The sequence below is a fragment of the Anser anser genome (assembly GCF_964211835.1).
Source record: "Anser anser genome assembly, chromosome: 11".
Lineage (NCBI taxonomy): Eukaryota > Metazoa > Chordata > Aves > Anseriformes > Anatidae > Anser > Anser anser.
Window position 1 is genome coordinate 16,130,382 of NC_139732.1, and position 14,425 is coordinate 16,144,806.

Consider the following 14,425-nt stretch of genomic DNA (forward strand, 5'->3'; position numbering starts at 1 on the left):
ACATTATCAAAGTCAAGAACAAGCACAAATATGAGCTTTGATGAATACATATATATTTATTTTTACAGGGTTGATTTGACTAACCATTCTTATTGTTAACATTTAGTTATTTAAAAAAAAACTTTTAAGTCTTAAATAATACAGACACTTTATCAAAATGACTGGCATTTCCTGCTCCTCTTTGCCTAGTCTTCCAGCAAGTCAGAAGGGCTGTATTCTACCTCACTAACTCAGTCTGTGCTTTTGTTTGTCATCTTACTTTCAAAAGGCTGTCTGCTGACACACTGGTCTCACCCACTGTTTTCTGTGAAAATCAACTTGTTACTTGGCATGTTTGTCTGACAATCAAGTAATAAAGCAATATTTGCAGCAAAATATCTCTCTCTAGCTGGGAGCTGCATAATTGATTAGCAAGAATAAATGAAACACAAAAATCCCCTTCAATTCAGCACTCGTATTTGAGTTACAATTTGTCACCTGGGCATCAGCAGGGGAAAGTGATTCCATATTCACTAATCTATACTTTATATTTGCTAGGAATGGATGAAGCATTCTGTCTTCCCCTCCTCTACCCTTCACTGCCAAATCGGGCACACATAGTTACAAATATTAAATACAATGACTGAACTTAGTGTGTAACGAAAACATGACAGGTTATGTATATGTGATTTCCAAAGCGGTTATGAAAAGACAGAATTCTCTCAATAGTTTAGGATTCAAACTCCCTAAATGGGATGTTAGGCATGTAGAATGACTGAAGTCATAGTCTCTGATCCAGTTACTCTACTTTATATAACACTGAACCTTGGTAGCTGCCTAAATTCAGTAGTACTTCCATAACGAGCCTTATATTTACCTAAGCTTCTCAACCATCTAACTGCAGGTATACCTGTTCCCCTTCCAAACTCCACAGTAATCAGAAAAGACACACGAACATTGCTTACAATCTGCCTGAATTGCCCAAAAATGTAGTGCTCTTAAAGTAAATAACGGTCTCTCCCCTTCCACATTCTTGGAAGTTTGAGGAAGATAAAGAAAAGACTTGGGAAAGCGAACAGAACAGAAGTAACAATTGTATATTTCCCACCTGCCACACATACCTATACTTGCAACACGTCTTGGATCAATGACTGGCTCCTGTACAGTAGGATGTGCTATGAGCGAGCCTCGCTGAAGCAGCCACACAGCAGAACAAGGTTTTGAATATAAACAAGCTTGACTACAATAACTCAGGTGTGTCTAATCTCATTGTCTAACAGTACAATAGTGTAGGGTAAGAAAGTAGGTGGTGAGTAACAAATTAAGGAATAAAAACTGAAAATATCAAAAGTGGCAAAGAGGTGAATGTATGGCAGGTAAGAAATTAACTGTGATGCGGATAGTCCAAATCAACTGTATGATGCAATGTCTGCATGCAGACAGGAGAGTTGGTTAAAAATGATGGCATAGGAGAAACATGGCAAGGAATTGGACTACAGCAAGGAGATACATGCACGAGACCTGTACCAGATAGAAACAAATCAAGTTAAAAGGCTGAGGCCAGAGCATTGGTGTTAACTACAAAATTTCACTACATTTCTGTGTATGAACATATGAAAACTGCTCATAATTAATAGCATAGACAATAGTTGTATTTGGTTTGTGTATATAAATCTGTAACAAAAAGCATTAGCTCTGTTGATCACCCTTTCGAATAGGGGGGGCAGAAATGATCACTGTGGTATATGAAAGTATTTTTCTAAAGAATTAAAAAAGTTTTTGAGTCCTTTGATACAAATCTACAATACTTGTACATAGACTCTAGGGTCAACACTTCAAAAAACGCCTCCACAGTCTAGAGGTAAATCCCAAACTCAGTTATCTGGCTTTCAGAGATAACTAGCCCCCACTGAATTCAGTGAGGATGTTGATAGGAAAACTCAACCAATTAAGAGCTCAAATACAAAGCCAGAATTCCAGCTTTAGGCACCTATTAATGCTTTTAAAACCTTGACCTAAAATATGTTACATATTGTTCTGCCCTGGTAGGGCCACATATTCTAAATTACATTTTCTGCAATCTTTTGAATCTGTTTTTCACTGCCTGTTTTCCATTATAAGATAGATATTTTGATGAGTGAACATAACATTATTACATTTGTATTTTTAATTCTAGAAATCAGTTAGTAAAACAATGATTTGAAGATGGTATTAAGCACCCTCTATGTTTTCCCAAGCTTCTGTACAGACAAGCTGATGTGTGATAGTCAGACAGGACGGGAAAATCTGAGTTATTCTGAGACGCTAGAAGGACATAAATTTAATATGAAGTATTGCTACAGAAAACTAAGAAATAACATTTCAGACAAAAATATTATCTAACATTCCGAATAAAATTCTGCACTGACTTCTATGGAAAACTTGCAGTGGTGGTATTTGAAAATCATTTTATTTTTATTACAAATAAAGCAGTCTGAAGAATATGTACCAACACTCTACATAAATAGAATAGTCCAGTATGCTTTAAATCCTCTCTCAATCATGCACATTCTGTATAGCTACTCTAACTTGTCCAAAAAATACCCCCAAAAATGCTCTCATTGAAATTCTGCAACAATATCAAAATTCAAACTTTGTTCCCTCACAGACAACTAGGAACAGTGACTCCTAAAATGATAATTAGTGTACACGTGCAGAGCACTTCATCAGTGTTCTCTGACATTGAAGTTTTATTTATAAAAAAAACAACAACAACAAAAAACTATCTTTCCTTTCCTCTACACAGTACTATTAGAATGTGCTACTCAGCCAGTCTGGAGCAGGGTGTCAGATCAAATGACCTTCAGAGATCCCTTTCAACTTATCCTGTAATTATACTTCCAGGTGATTTACTTCCACCTGGTAGGGCAGCACAATGGAATGAAGCTCCTTCTGCCCTGTTTATACAAAGCTTTGATCAAGTACAGCAGTATACGTGAGCTCTGTGCTATTTAAATTTGACTATTGCTATTGATCCTAGTGCTAAGACAAAGGGCAGTAGGAGAAGTAACACAGAATTGGGTATTGGAAATTGGATGTCAATTATCCACAAACATCAAACTGCCTCACGCAGAAGCAATAACTTTCAATTAATGTCTGCATCTCTGTCATCTCTGTACAAGAGTAATTTCTCCTCTCTTTATATAAAAGGACAGAATAGACAGTATGAAAATGCTTTTCAGTTACTCTTCTATTTATACTTTTCACTTTGACTTTTTTTTTTTTTTTTTAACACACATATAGTGGCGCATAGTAGGTAGGGTGCAGATGGATGCTCCTGGGACTCTGAGGGAACAAAAAAAAAAGGTGAAGAGTATTTTTATATATGATTACCATTAAATTAATAGCAGTGTTCCAGAACAGATACATAACTCAAGTTGTTTGGTTAAGCCCTTATTTCCAGATTTTTCTTGTATTTACTGCTAGTGAGATACAGTAGGGATTAAATTCAATGTGTTAGATTAGAAAACTATTCCAGTTATATCTTCAGTAATTATAGGAAATCTACCCCACCTCCACTTTACAGAAAATGTGAAAAAAATAATTCTCAATGGAATTAAGTTTATATCTACATATTATTGAATTTCCTTTTTTTATTCCTTTAAAGTCAGTATGAAAGCTTAGTGAGCTTATCTGATTTTAATATCTGATCATTAGATACAGAGGATGTGAATCAGACTTACAGATGTTAGCAGTAGGAAAGAGGGGAAAAGGGAAACTGTCTTTAATGTGTGCATACATATGCTATTAATATCAAAGACACTAGGAGTTAAAAGGTAGTCCATAACCATAAATGCAGGACAAAATAGCCATTTTGAAAATTTGGATATATTTGGATGGCCATTTAGAATGATATCCACTACCTAGGAGAAATGTGTGAATGTTAAAGAACTTGTACAGAGCTGTCTTCTGATTGGTAGGGAAAAGTCCAACTCTGTAATGTTTTGGAAAATTCATCAGAAACAGAAGATACCAACATAAGTCGATGAGCTGAAATACATACACCAATGAGAGCTCCCTGCATTTCTAGATTACTACTGTCAGTTTTCACCTCCCCTGTGCATTTTTCATGATCCCTATTCATGGCTTCTTATCTATCTGAATGTGGGTGGTGGTGATACTGTGGGAATCAAATTAGAGCTGTCTGCTGAAAAAAGAAAACTGTGTGAGGACATGGAAAGAACTGAAACCTCCACCTGCTGATTACAACTGGGAATATACCTACATCATTACTCATTACTGTATCAGATAATACCTCTCATGGCAAGAAATATTCACAGACTGTATCATAACTTGAATCTTCAAAATGGAACCTAAAACACTTTCAAAAATTAGGCCCTGGTAGAAAAACGTAAAAACATTGTATTTTACAGCAATGCAGCCTCATTCTTTGATTTAGAAATGCTTGTTTCCACAAGGATTGGAATACCAATATTAAAAATATATACATATATTTACTAGAAAGGCCAGAATAAAATTCAAAAAATGACATCCTTTTTTAGGATAGAAGAATAAAACATGCAAAATATGTTATATTGTAAATATATATTGTAAATATGTATTGCATATAAATAAATATATGTAGCTATATACTAATGTAACTTCTAAGAAAAGAACAAATTAATTTTAAAACAGTGCAGATAGAAACATTTATTGGAATTGCTTTGAAATACTTGCAAAATTAAGGTGGCAGTGGGCAAGAACTTGATATTTGCCCTTTTCACACACTGAAAATGACAGAGGTTTCATTGTCTTGTCTCTCTTCAGGATCCTCTAATTGACAAGCAAAAGCATTTGGCACCTTTGCAGAAGGAAATTAGTCTTTTTGTTTTTACACAATGGTGTTTAATGAGAGCAAGAGACCAGTGGTTGTTGTTTCCATGTACATCATATACTCTGACATTCATTAAGACAAAACCCAAACTTTTTCTGAAGTGAGTGCTGGTACTGAATTCCTTAAACTGAAGTGAAATTAAAGTGAACATCAACTGTGACAAACAATGAAACCAGTTTCAGAAGTTCTTATGATCTGTAGCAGTAACACAAGGTCCAAATGTTGCAAAGCGTCACACCATACATGATTTCCTAGGCTTATCTATATGTGAACATACTAAGAAATATGCTTACGTACTTTGTAAAGGAAGTTCCTTGGAAATCTGGCATTCCACTTACACAAACTGAGACAAAAAATATAATATACTACTTAAGAGATGGGTACATTGGAACATAATGTTCCTTATTGTTTGACAATGATGTATGACGCAGAGGTGCTTTTAAATGCTCAGCCAAAGGACAAGGTGCATGCATCAAAGGCTCTTCATACCTGTTGTTTGCATTGGTATAAGACCTTAGTGAAACTTCTCCATTAAACTAGGCTCCTTAGATTCTAATCTGCTGTATCGGTTGCAGATCTAATGCCACAAGAAACAATGACTTCATGCTAGGTCTTAGCAGGAACAAACAAGCAGTACATGCTCAAGGCCAAATTAAATATTTATTAATGAATTATAACAAAGTAATTAGTGTCAAATTAGAATATACCAGAGATTTGATTAATAGTTAATTGTCTTTATTCACCTGGGACCCTCTTGTTTCTATAGTCTCTGCCAAGATAAAAATACAAAAGAAAAAAAATTTTCCATTACATTGGAATCATACATCATTTTTGAAGGTGTCCATCAAATAAAAAAGTCAGCAGATCTAAGCAGCTATACTCATATAGAAGTTATATATATATATATATGTTTTACTAGCACTCTTGAAGGTTGCATCTTAATTTGAAGACTTAATATTTGTAAACTACAATGTACATTACTGGTTCTTTAGCAAATATTACAGCAAGATGATGCCTATGATTTGTCTCACCCAACTTTTAGATTGCTAAAGCTGAATATCTATAGTAGTGTACTGGCGATAGGAGATTAAATAACTAGTTTAGGATAGGATTCTGAAGTGACGTGAGGTTGAATAAAAACTAAAAAACCAAAAACCTAGAATTCATATCAATAGCTCATGGTAAAGGTAATATGAATTTAGAAGGTGAGGGAATGATGATATAAATTTAGAAAACAACAAATTATATCACAAACTGGGTACATGCAGCTGCAGATTGTACAACTTTGCAAGGATAATGATGAAAATATGACAGTCTGGCTTTAACAAACAGCTGTAATCAAAATGCCTAGTTCTCTGGGCATGTTCTAGACTTGAATTTAACTCTTAATTATAGAAAACTAGCTCATTTGATGTTCTGTCTGTTAAGATCAGATTTTAACTCCTTCTTCTTCCCCTTTGAATTCATCTAATGACAATCAAGAGAAAGAACATGGGTAACCAGTTCCAATGAATTGTAGATAACCAGTGAGAAGAAAACAAGGAAAGCAAGCTAATCACTGTCGCTCACTCTATTTTTTTCAGGGAAAATGATGGATCATCTCTGCCCTCATGTGGTATTAAAAGGCATTAGAGATTCATAACACCTGCACAGTCAGTGGGCATACTAGTCTTGTTCTAGAGGCAGAAAAATGAAAAATAATTAAAAAAAATACATAATGCAATTAATGCCTACATTCTCACAACATTTTCTATTATGACAAATTAGTCCAACAAAAGAGAGGACTGAACAGGATGTAGCACGATACTACAAAGGATTTGGAAAATTACTACTTTCAAAAAATTCACAAAAGAATAAGTATTTAAATGGAGGATCCTATGGGTAACTCACTTTTAGTTCCTTCCTTTAACCTGTCTGTCTCTTGGGAAGAGTCCATAAAAATACATATACAAAACCACAGATGAAGATGCATGATACATTTTTGCAGTATAAATCTTCAGATCAGTTTTGTCATGTCTTGGTTCTCTGCCTGTTTGGGGACATTTTAATAAGCTTTTGTCAATTGTGTTTCAAGATAAGACCTGAATCTCTCAATATTTCTGCCTTTTCTTTTGTACTGGAATACTTTTTGATTTTATCAGATTTACCAAAAAATAATAATAATAGAAAAAAGATACAAAAGATATTTTGTCAAAATTGACTCTGTAGGTCAGTAAATAATTTAACTCAAAGTTTGTGGACAAATGAAAGAGTTTTGGTATTGTTCAAAAATAATTTGGGCAGTCATGTTTCAGACCGTCACTGAACAGAATAGAGACAACATCAAAAGAACTTTTTTATTCTTTATTCAGCTGATGTAAGCATAACTCTTTAGTCATGTCTGTAACTATTCACATTATAATGTTTGCTTCCTCAAAAAAAAAAGTTTAAGCCAAAATGATATACATATGGAAAATGGAAGCTTAGATACGTACCGACAAATTTATTTACATTAAGTCAAGATTGACTTAAATGTTGCCCAGCAATAGCATAATAGTGTATTTGCCACAGAGATCTAAAAATTTATACCATTGTTTTCAGCTGATGTCAGATGTTCATGTATCAAGAACACAGGATTGGTAAGTAACAAGATACTGACTGCAGTTAAATATATATCCTATGCTTTAACAAATGATGTGACACTGTTTTCTAAGTACACTCACCATTACAGCGTTTACAAAGTTCTCTGAAATGAGTACAGATAAAATACTAATTTTGTCAGAAACTTCAATTTCCGCAGAAACAAGGTACTTCCTTTGTTCTCTGTTCAAATCCACGATAAATTTACTACCAGCAAGATCTTAAAGAAAACAAAAATATTGAGCTCCATATTTCACATTCCTAGTATGTAGGAAAGGTGAAATTTTTGAAATATCAGCAATAGGTTTAAAAAGTACTATACATATATATATATACTACACACTTCACCTGATTTTATTATGTCAACGTGTTGTATAAAATATTAAGGTTTTGTTAAGAAGCATGACATACCACATTCTGCATGTCAGAGGCCAAAAATACCATCTTCAAAAACAAACTCTATTGCATGAAAGCACTCAGACATAGGATTTCAGTCTTGCATAACGAATCTTTTCACTTAGTGGAGACTTCTTTCACTAAAGATATCTGCCCTATTTATCTAGTGATTGTCAGCTTCCTATATGGACGGTGAAGAAAGGAAACTTCAAGGGATGCTTCAGTTCATTACAGCCGTAAGGTACTTATCGATTACAGTACCTGTTTTCAAGTATTTTCATTTTACCAACTTCATACTTAAACATGTTGAAATAGGATTTTTCTTTCTATCTGGTTTTGGAAAGTGGAAACAGTGCAGAGATTGCTGAGGGTTAAGATGCTGAAATCAAGTGTTTGGTCTATAGAAAGCACAGTGGTGTCAGCTCCTAATTAGGCATGATCAGCATCTAAACCTAGGGAACATAAACCTATCAGCCCTACCCAAATTAATACGAAGAAAGACAGGACTACCATCTATTAATTCACTTTGTTACTAAATTTGAACAACAATAAAAATAATTAGATAGCATTTACAACAAATGAAATGCAAAAGGAATGATATTCCCTTCCCCTCCACCCCCCACTTTTCTGTTTCTTTTATTTTTTTTCCTGAGGCAATTGAAAGGCCTCAAAATGTAGAAGCATACGGGAATGAACCCTCAGAGGCAGGTCTTTACAGGGAAGAGGTTCTAAATGTCTTTTAAAGATATTTAGAGCTTAATCTTTGGAGAAACTCCTATTTGCAGACAAATCTCATTCAAGTATGGGTACTGGAAGATGGTTAGCACCTCTAAAATCTAGGACATTTATTCAAGTGTTTAATTTCACACAAACATTCTTACAGTCCTTTGACAAACACTCAAAATATTTCCACTGGGTCCCTTCACAGAAAATAGAGTTGGGATGGAGGCAGACAACACAAACGTCATTCACAACATTTTGGGCAGAAAAAAAAAATCATCTGTATCAATGACATTTTTTGTTTTATATATTAAAAATATATATATATGAGATCAGTGGGTTTTGTATGCAAATTTATGCTTTAATTTTTATAATCATATTATAATTCTGGGAACAAAAAGACAAAGTAAGCAACTTTTGTCTCAGCTTTTCTCTGACCCAAGTTAAATCTCCAAATACATAAAAGAAGCAAAGAGGCCAGTTTCATAAGTGTTTGAACTTTTATGAAATTATTCCATTATTGCCATCTTGTGGATGACCCATAGTATGATACTATTTATTTTGCATCTCCCTTCCCTACTACCTTGTGGAAAAGTGTTTTCCGATATTCCAGATTGCCATTGCAATCTGTTACTTGGAAGTTCTAAAATACAGGGAATCTTTTAAGTCAAAATAATTATTAATTTAATTATTTAAATTAATATATTAATTATATACATTTTATATTACATTATATTAATATATTGTATTAATAATTATATAATTAATATATAATATATAATTAATGTTTATATAATTATATTATAATTATATAAATATTATATTAAATTAATATATAATAAATCAATATATTAAATTTACTTTTATTATTTAATTGAACCAATACAGAAAAATAAGTCCATTTGAATAAATGATGAGTTTATTTTTACAAATAAGATATTGAACACTCCTAGTACACAGAACTGAACTATAGAAAACTAGCAAATGTGCCATAAATGTAGCTTTAATTACATTTGTATAGTTACCTTTTCATTAGAGGTATTTAATAATTATTATTTTCTGAAGAATGATTTATTGTTTAAGGCATAAGGCTTATGTAAATTATGTAACTATTGAATGTCACCAAGCCTTGAAATTAACAGTTTTATATATAAATGTATAACAACTTGTGTAAAACTCAGATACCGTAGTATCTGATGGCAGTAGCCATACAATAGAGAAAATAGCTTTTTGGCATTATTGTGTATTTATTATTTTTGTTCTCATTTACAACATTCTTATAAAAATGGAATGTAGCTAGACTTCTTTTTTTCCCAGAAAAGAAGAAGCCCAAAGGCAATGGGATGCATGACATAATTATGGAATCCCCATATTTTTTAAAAAAAAAAAAAAAAAAAGAAAAAGAAAAAAGTAATGAATAGCAAATTAATCTTTAAAATACAACATTTTTCTCTCCTACTGTGACAAGAACTGCAACAGCAATATCAAGGACATGATAGTAGTCTTTTACAAGCAGATACCAATGCATTCTGTCTATATTCCAGCTGCTTTGCAAGGTGCTTACAGCCCATAGTGGAAGCTGTGATTACTTTGGCACTGTGGTCAGCTAGTTCAGTACTGCTTAAACATACTGTTAGACTATTACAACTATACTTTTTTTTTTTTTAGGGAAGGACAATTGTATGCAAAAAGCTCACATCAGCATCACATTGGCCCCTCTCATACACGTATGACAACTACATATAGTATATTATTATTATTATTATTAATGGAAAGAATTAACCTACTAACCTGATCTAAAATCGTCAAGCCTCGATCCTTTATGATGAGTCAAAATTTCTTGGCCAAATTCAGTTACATGACACACACTCACACAGAATATTACCTAACTGCCAAGCTCCCTGAACATTCTTCGGTATTGTGAATCACCATAGTACCCATATAATTCTTCAACTCTTTTCTCCACCTTAAAGCATTTAGAATTATTTCAATGTAAGAAGTGTTTAAAGATTTTCAACAAGAGTTTCTACCTGGAGTCAGTACAGATTACCAGCTTGCTTAGAAAACAAATCCCAGACTTAACTGGAAAAATAATGGAAATAACTTGGGGGGGGGAAATATATATATATATATATATATATAAAATCATATTCCATTGAAAAGATGTTCCTTCAGTCAGTTTTCTGCAGCTTGGGGTTTTCTTGTAAACAACCTAACTGTACAAAACCATACATGGTATCACACTATGGTATCAAGCCTTTGGTTTTCACACAACAGCAGAATTTTGTCTTCAGAGAAAAACATGTTCTTTGTCAAGGAGGACCCAATCAGTACAAAATGAAAGATGACGTTATAATAAAGCAGTTTTCATAAACACTTAAGCCACAACCTAGCAGAAATAAGCCATTGGACAGATTCAGAGGACAAAAGATCAGATTTTAACTCCTTTTAATGACTCAAATTACATATTTTGACTGACTATATGACCATTTTCTGACTATATAGGATGGTCTGTCATTAAAAATAAATGACAAATGTAGTTTTTCCATATGGTTTTCCCTGCAGTCATTCCTTAATCTCAGACTTTGAGCCCATAATTACTCCATGCCTATCCACACAAACTCTGCAAGCTTGTAAAGTACTATTCACAGAAAAGAGGGCTGATCTAAAATCCTTTACAGTCAGCTAACAAACTCTGTTTATTTAAAAAGTATACTGCAATATTACTGTCAAAATTACAGCATTTCCATTTTTTCTAGGTGCTAGGAGCCTCTTGATATGCTTCTGCATTTGGAATGAGAGAGATAAAAGGGAGGTGGGCAAGTCATGTGGTAATCGACTGGACTACTTTCATAGTAATCGTTATATAAAAATTATTCATGCTATATAGAAAAGTTCGTTTTTCTGTCCTAGTCTAGTCTTATACATTGTACTCACATTTGAAACATTCTTCATAGAGGGTATCTGAGAAAGTACAACAGATATGGAGCTGCACACTAATATAAGAAAAAAACACAAATTTATAAAGAAAATTCAATTTGACCCTATTGTCTTCTACTAATAAAGAAATCCTGGTCACAAATTTCAGATCTCCTCACATCATAAAGTTCCTAAATCTCAAGGTGAAGGAATGCTCTTGTAAACCACATTGTAAACTGCTAGATTCAATGGTCAATTAATGTGGCCATCTAAAGGGTCATCGCATTTGATCACCTGGCACTATATAACATCATCCTTTGGGGTTTGCATCTCTTGCTAGCCTATTGACATTTTAATTAATATTCACAAAGCTTCATTTGCCCTTCAGACACACTGCTACATTTCATTGACTCAGGGTGTAAGCAACATGGCTGGACACAAGTCAGCAAATGTAAAATAGCTCTGTGATAGAAGATTATTTTTTTTAACTGATAATGTTGGTTAGAACATTTATATTTTGTCTGAAACAGTAATTTAATTGGACTTTGCATAAAAATATTTAAAGACTCGAGAGAAAGCGCAGGCAAGCTGTCAGATGATTAAAACATACCCCAGTTCAAACTTATAATACTTTCCATGATATATTTTATTTCACATCAAAAATTATTTCATCTTCAGAAAAGTAATGATTGAAGGAGGAGCGGATAGCAGCTTTTAAAGTTATTTTATACTTCTCTCTATAAAAAGTTCTCACAATTCATTACTGTAAGTTTTTACTAGATGAAAGTAACAAAGATGTCTCTTCATAAGAGATCTCCGAAACATGGCAAGCGATAGTACTCTCTTTCAGAAAGGTGCTTTTCCATTATATCTTGTAATTACACTGTGGTTAAACTATGTTGTTAGACTTCTCTCTTTGGGGTAATGTTTTTTTTTTTTCCTTCATGTCACATATTAGAGGGAGAGAGGCAATTGATGGAGGACAGACCTTCTGTACTTACTAGAATTTGCTAATTTTCATGGGGTCAACCAGAAAAAATTCTTAAGAAAGACAATTTAAAAAATTTACTAGCAGCCCTGGCTAACCAGGGAGGTTCCAGCTGATTGGAGTTTGGTGAATGTGACACCCATCTACAAGAAGGGCTAGAAGGAGGACCCAGGGATGGGCAGTCTGACCTCAGTGCAAAAAGGTCGTGGAGCAGACCTGGATGTGCTGTATGAGTACCGCTACACAGCACATCCAGAATAACAAGATAAGACCCAGTCAGAATAGGTTTCTGAAAGGCAGGTCCTGTATGACCAACCTGATTACTTCCACGATAAGATGACCCAGTTAGCAGACAAGGGAAAGGCTGTGGATGATTACTCGGACTCTATCAAGGCATTCAATACTACCATTTCCTACAGCATTCTCCTGAATAAACTGGCTAGATGGCTGGGCCCACAGGGTCGTTGTAAATGGAGTTACTATCTAGTTGGCAACTGGTCACAAGTGGTGCTTCTCAGAGCTCAGTATTGGGGACAGTTGTATTTAATATCTTGATCAATGACATTAATGAGAAGATTGAGTGCACCCTCAGTAAGTTTGCATTTGACACCAAGTTGGGTGAGAGTGTTGATCTGCTTGAGGGTAGGAAGGCTCTGCAGAGGGATCTGCATACATCGATGGGCCAAGTCCAGTCCCATGGCATTCAACAAGGCTACATGCTGGCTGCTCTCTTGGGTCATAACAACCCAGAGCAGCAGTACAGGCTTGGGAAAGAGTGGCTGGAAAGTTGCCTAGCAGAAAAGGACCTGGGAGTGCTGGAGAGCAGCTCACTGAACATGAGCCAGCAGTGTGCCCAGGAGGCCAAAAAGGCCAATGGTATCCTGGCCTGCATCAGAAATAGTGTGGCCAGCAGGGCTAGGGAAGTAATCATTCCTCTGTACTTGCTACTGGTGAAACAGCATTTCAACAGGCTGCCCAGGGAGGTGGTGGAGTTACCATCCTGTGTGGATGCAGAGCTAAGGTTTAGCAGTGGACTTGTATTGTTAGGTAGAGGGCTGGACTTAGTGATCCTAAAGGCCTTTTCCAACCTAAATGATTCTATGATTCTATATGTACGATTCATATTGCCTAGCCAAACAGTCCACAATTAAGATGCACCAAATATAAATGCATATTCATTATCTTTAATGTATTTCCTTGCCCATGTGCTTTACTGCCTAGACATTAATTACGTGATTGAATCCTATTTCCCCCCAAAGTAACTCTGACACTAGCTATTTGTGTATTTCTTCAGGGTCTTAGATCCCATCAAATGATAGCAACATGCATTTCACATTAACACTGATGGTTTCAGCTTCAGGACTCTTTGGCATGAATGAACTACAAAACAGACTTTTAGAGCTCTGAACAAGATGCCTTAAGTAATTTAAAATAACTCTCATTTATGTTGCTTAAATGATCTGAGAAAGTGTTTACTTTCTGAGGCTATTTTTAAGTTTTGATGTTGTAAGAATTCAAGATACAAACAGTTTTCGTGAAAATACTGAATTTCATTAGAGATTATTAGAAAAATTGAAAGGTCCTAAGATACAAAAGTAAATGATCTGTTCTATTCAAAAGAACACTTGTGTAAAGCTTAATAAAAAGCATCTCTCATAAAGATTATGTCCTATGTATTGTGGGAATTCTGTCACCACAGACAACCTAGATTAATTGTAATAAACAGAAATTGTCACTAAAGCTCACAGCTTATGCCACCTAATATTGTGTGAATAAATTTCATTTTCTAACATTATGAAACAGCGAAGAATATAATAAATCACCTACCTAAGTCCTCTGAGAATTTTTGCATAATTTACCAAAACAAATTGATTTTAGCAGAAAAGCTACTAATTTACATGGGGAGGAATGGTTTTCTTAGTGTGATGAAT

The 14,425-nt window shown here is 34.4% G+C and overlaps 1 protein-coding gene across 3 annotated transcripts in view; it reads right to left on the reverse strand.

Moving 5' to 3' along the window:
* Positions 1 to 14,425, reverse strand: part of LOC310879844 (uncharacterized protein) — a 796,982-nt gene that overhangs the window by 490,799 nt on the left and 291,758 nt on the right. The window lies entirely within an intron of this gene.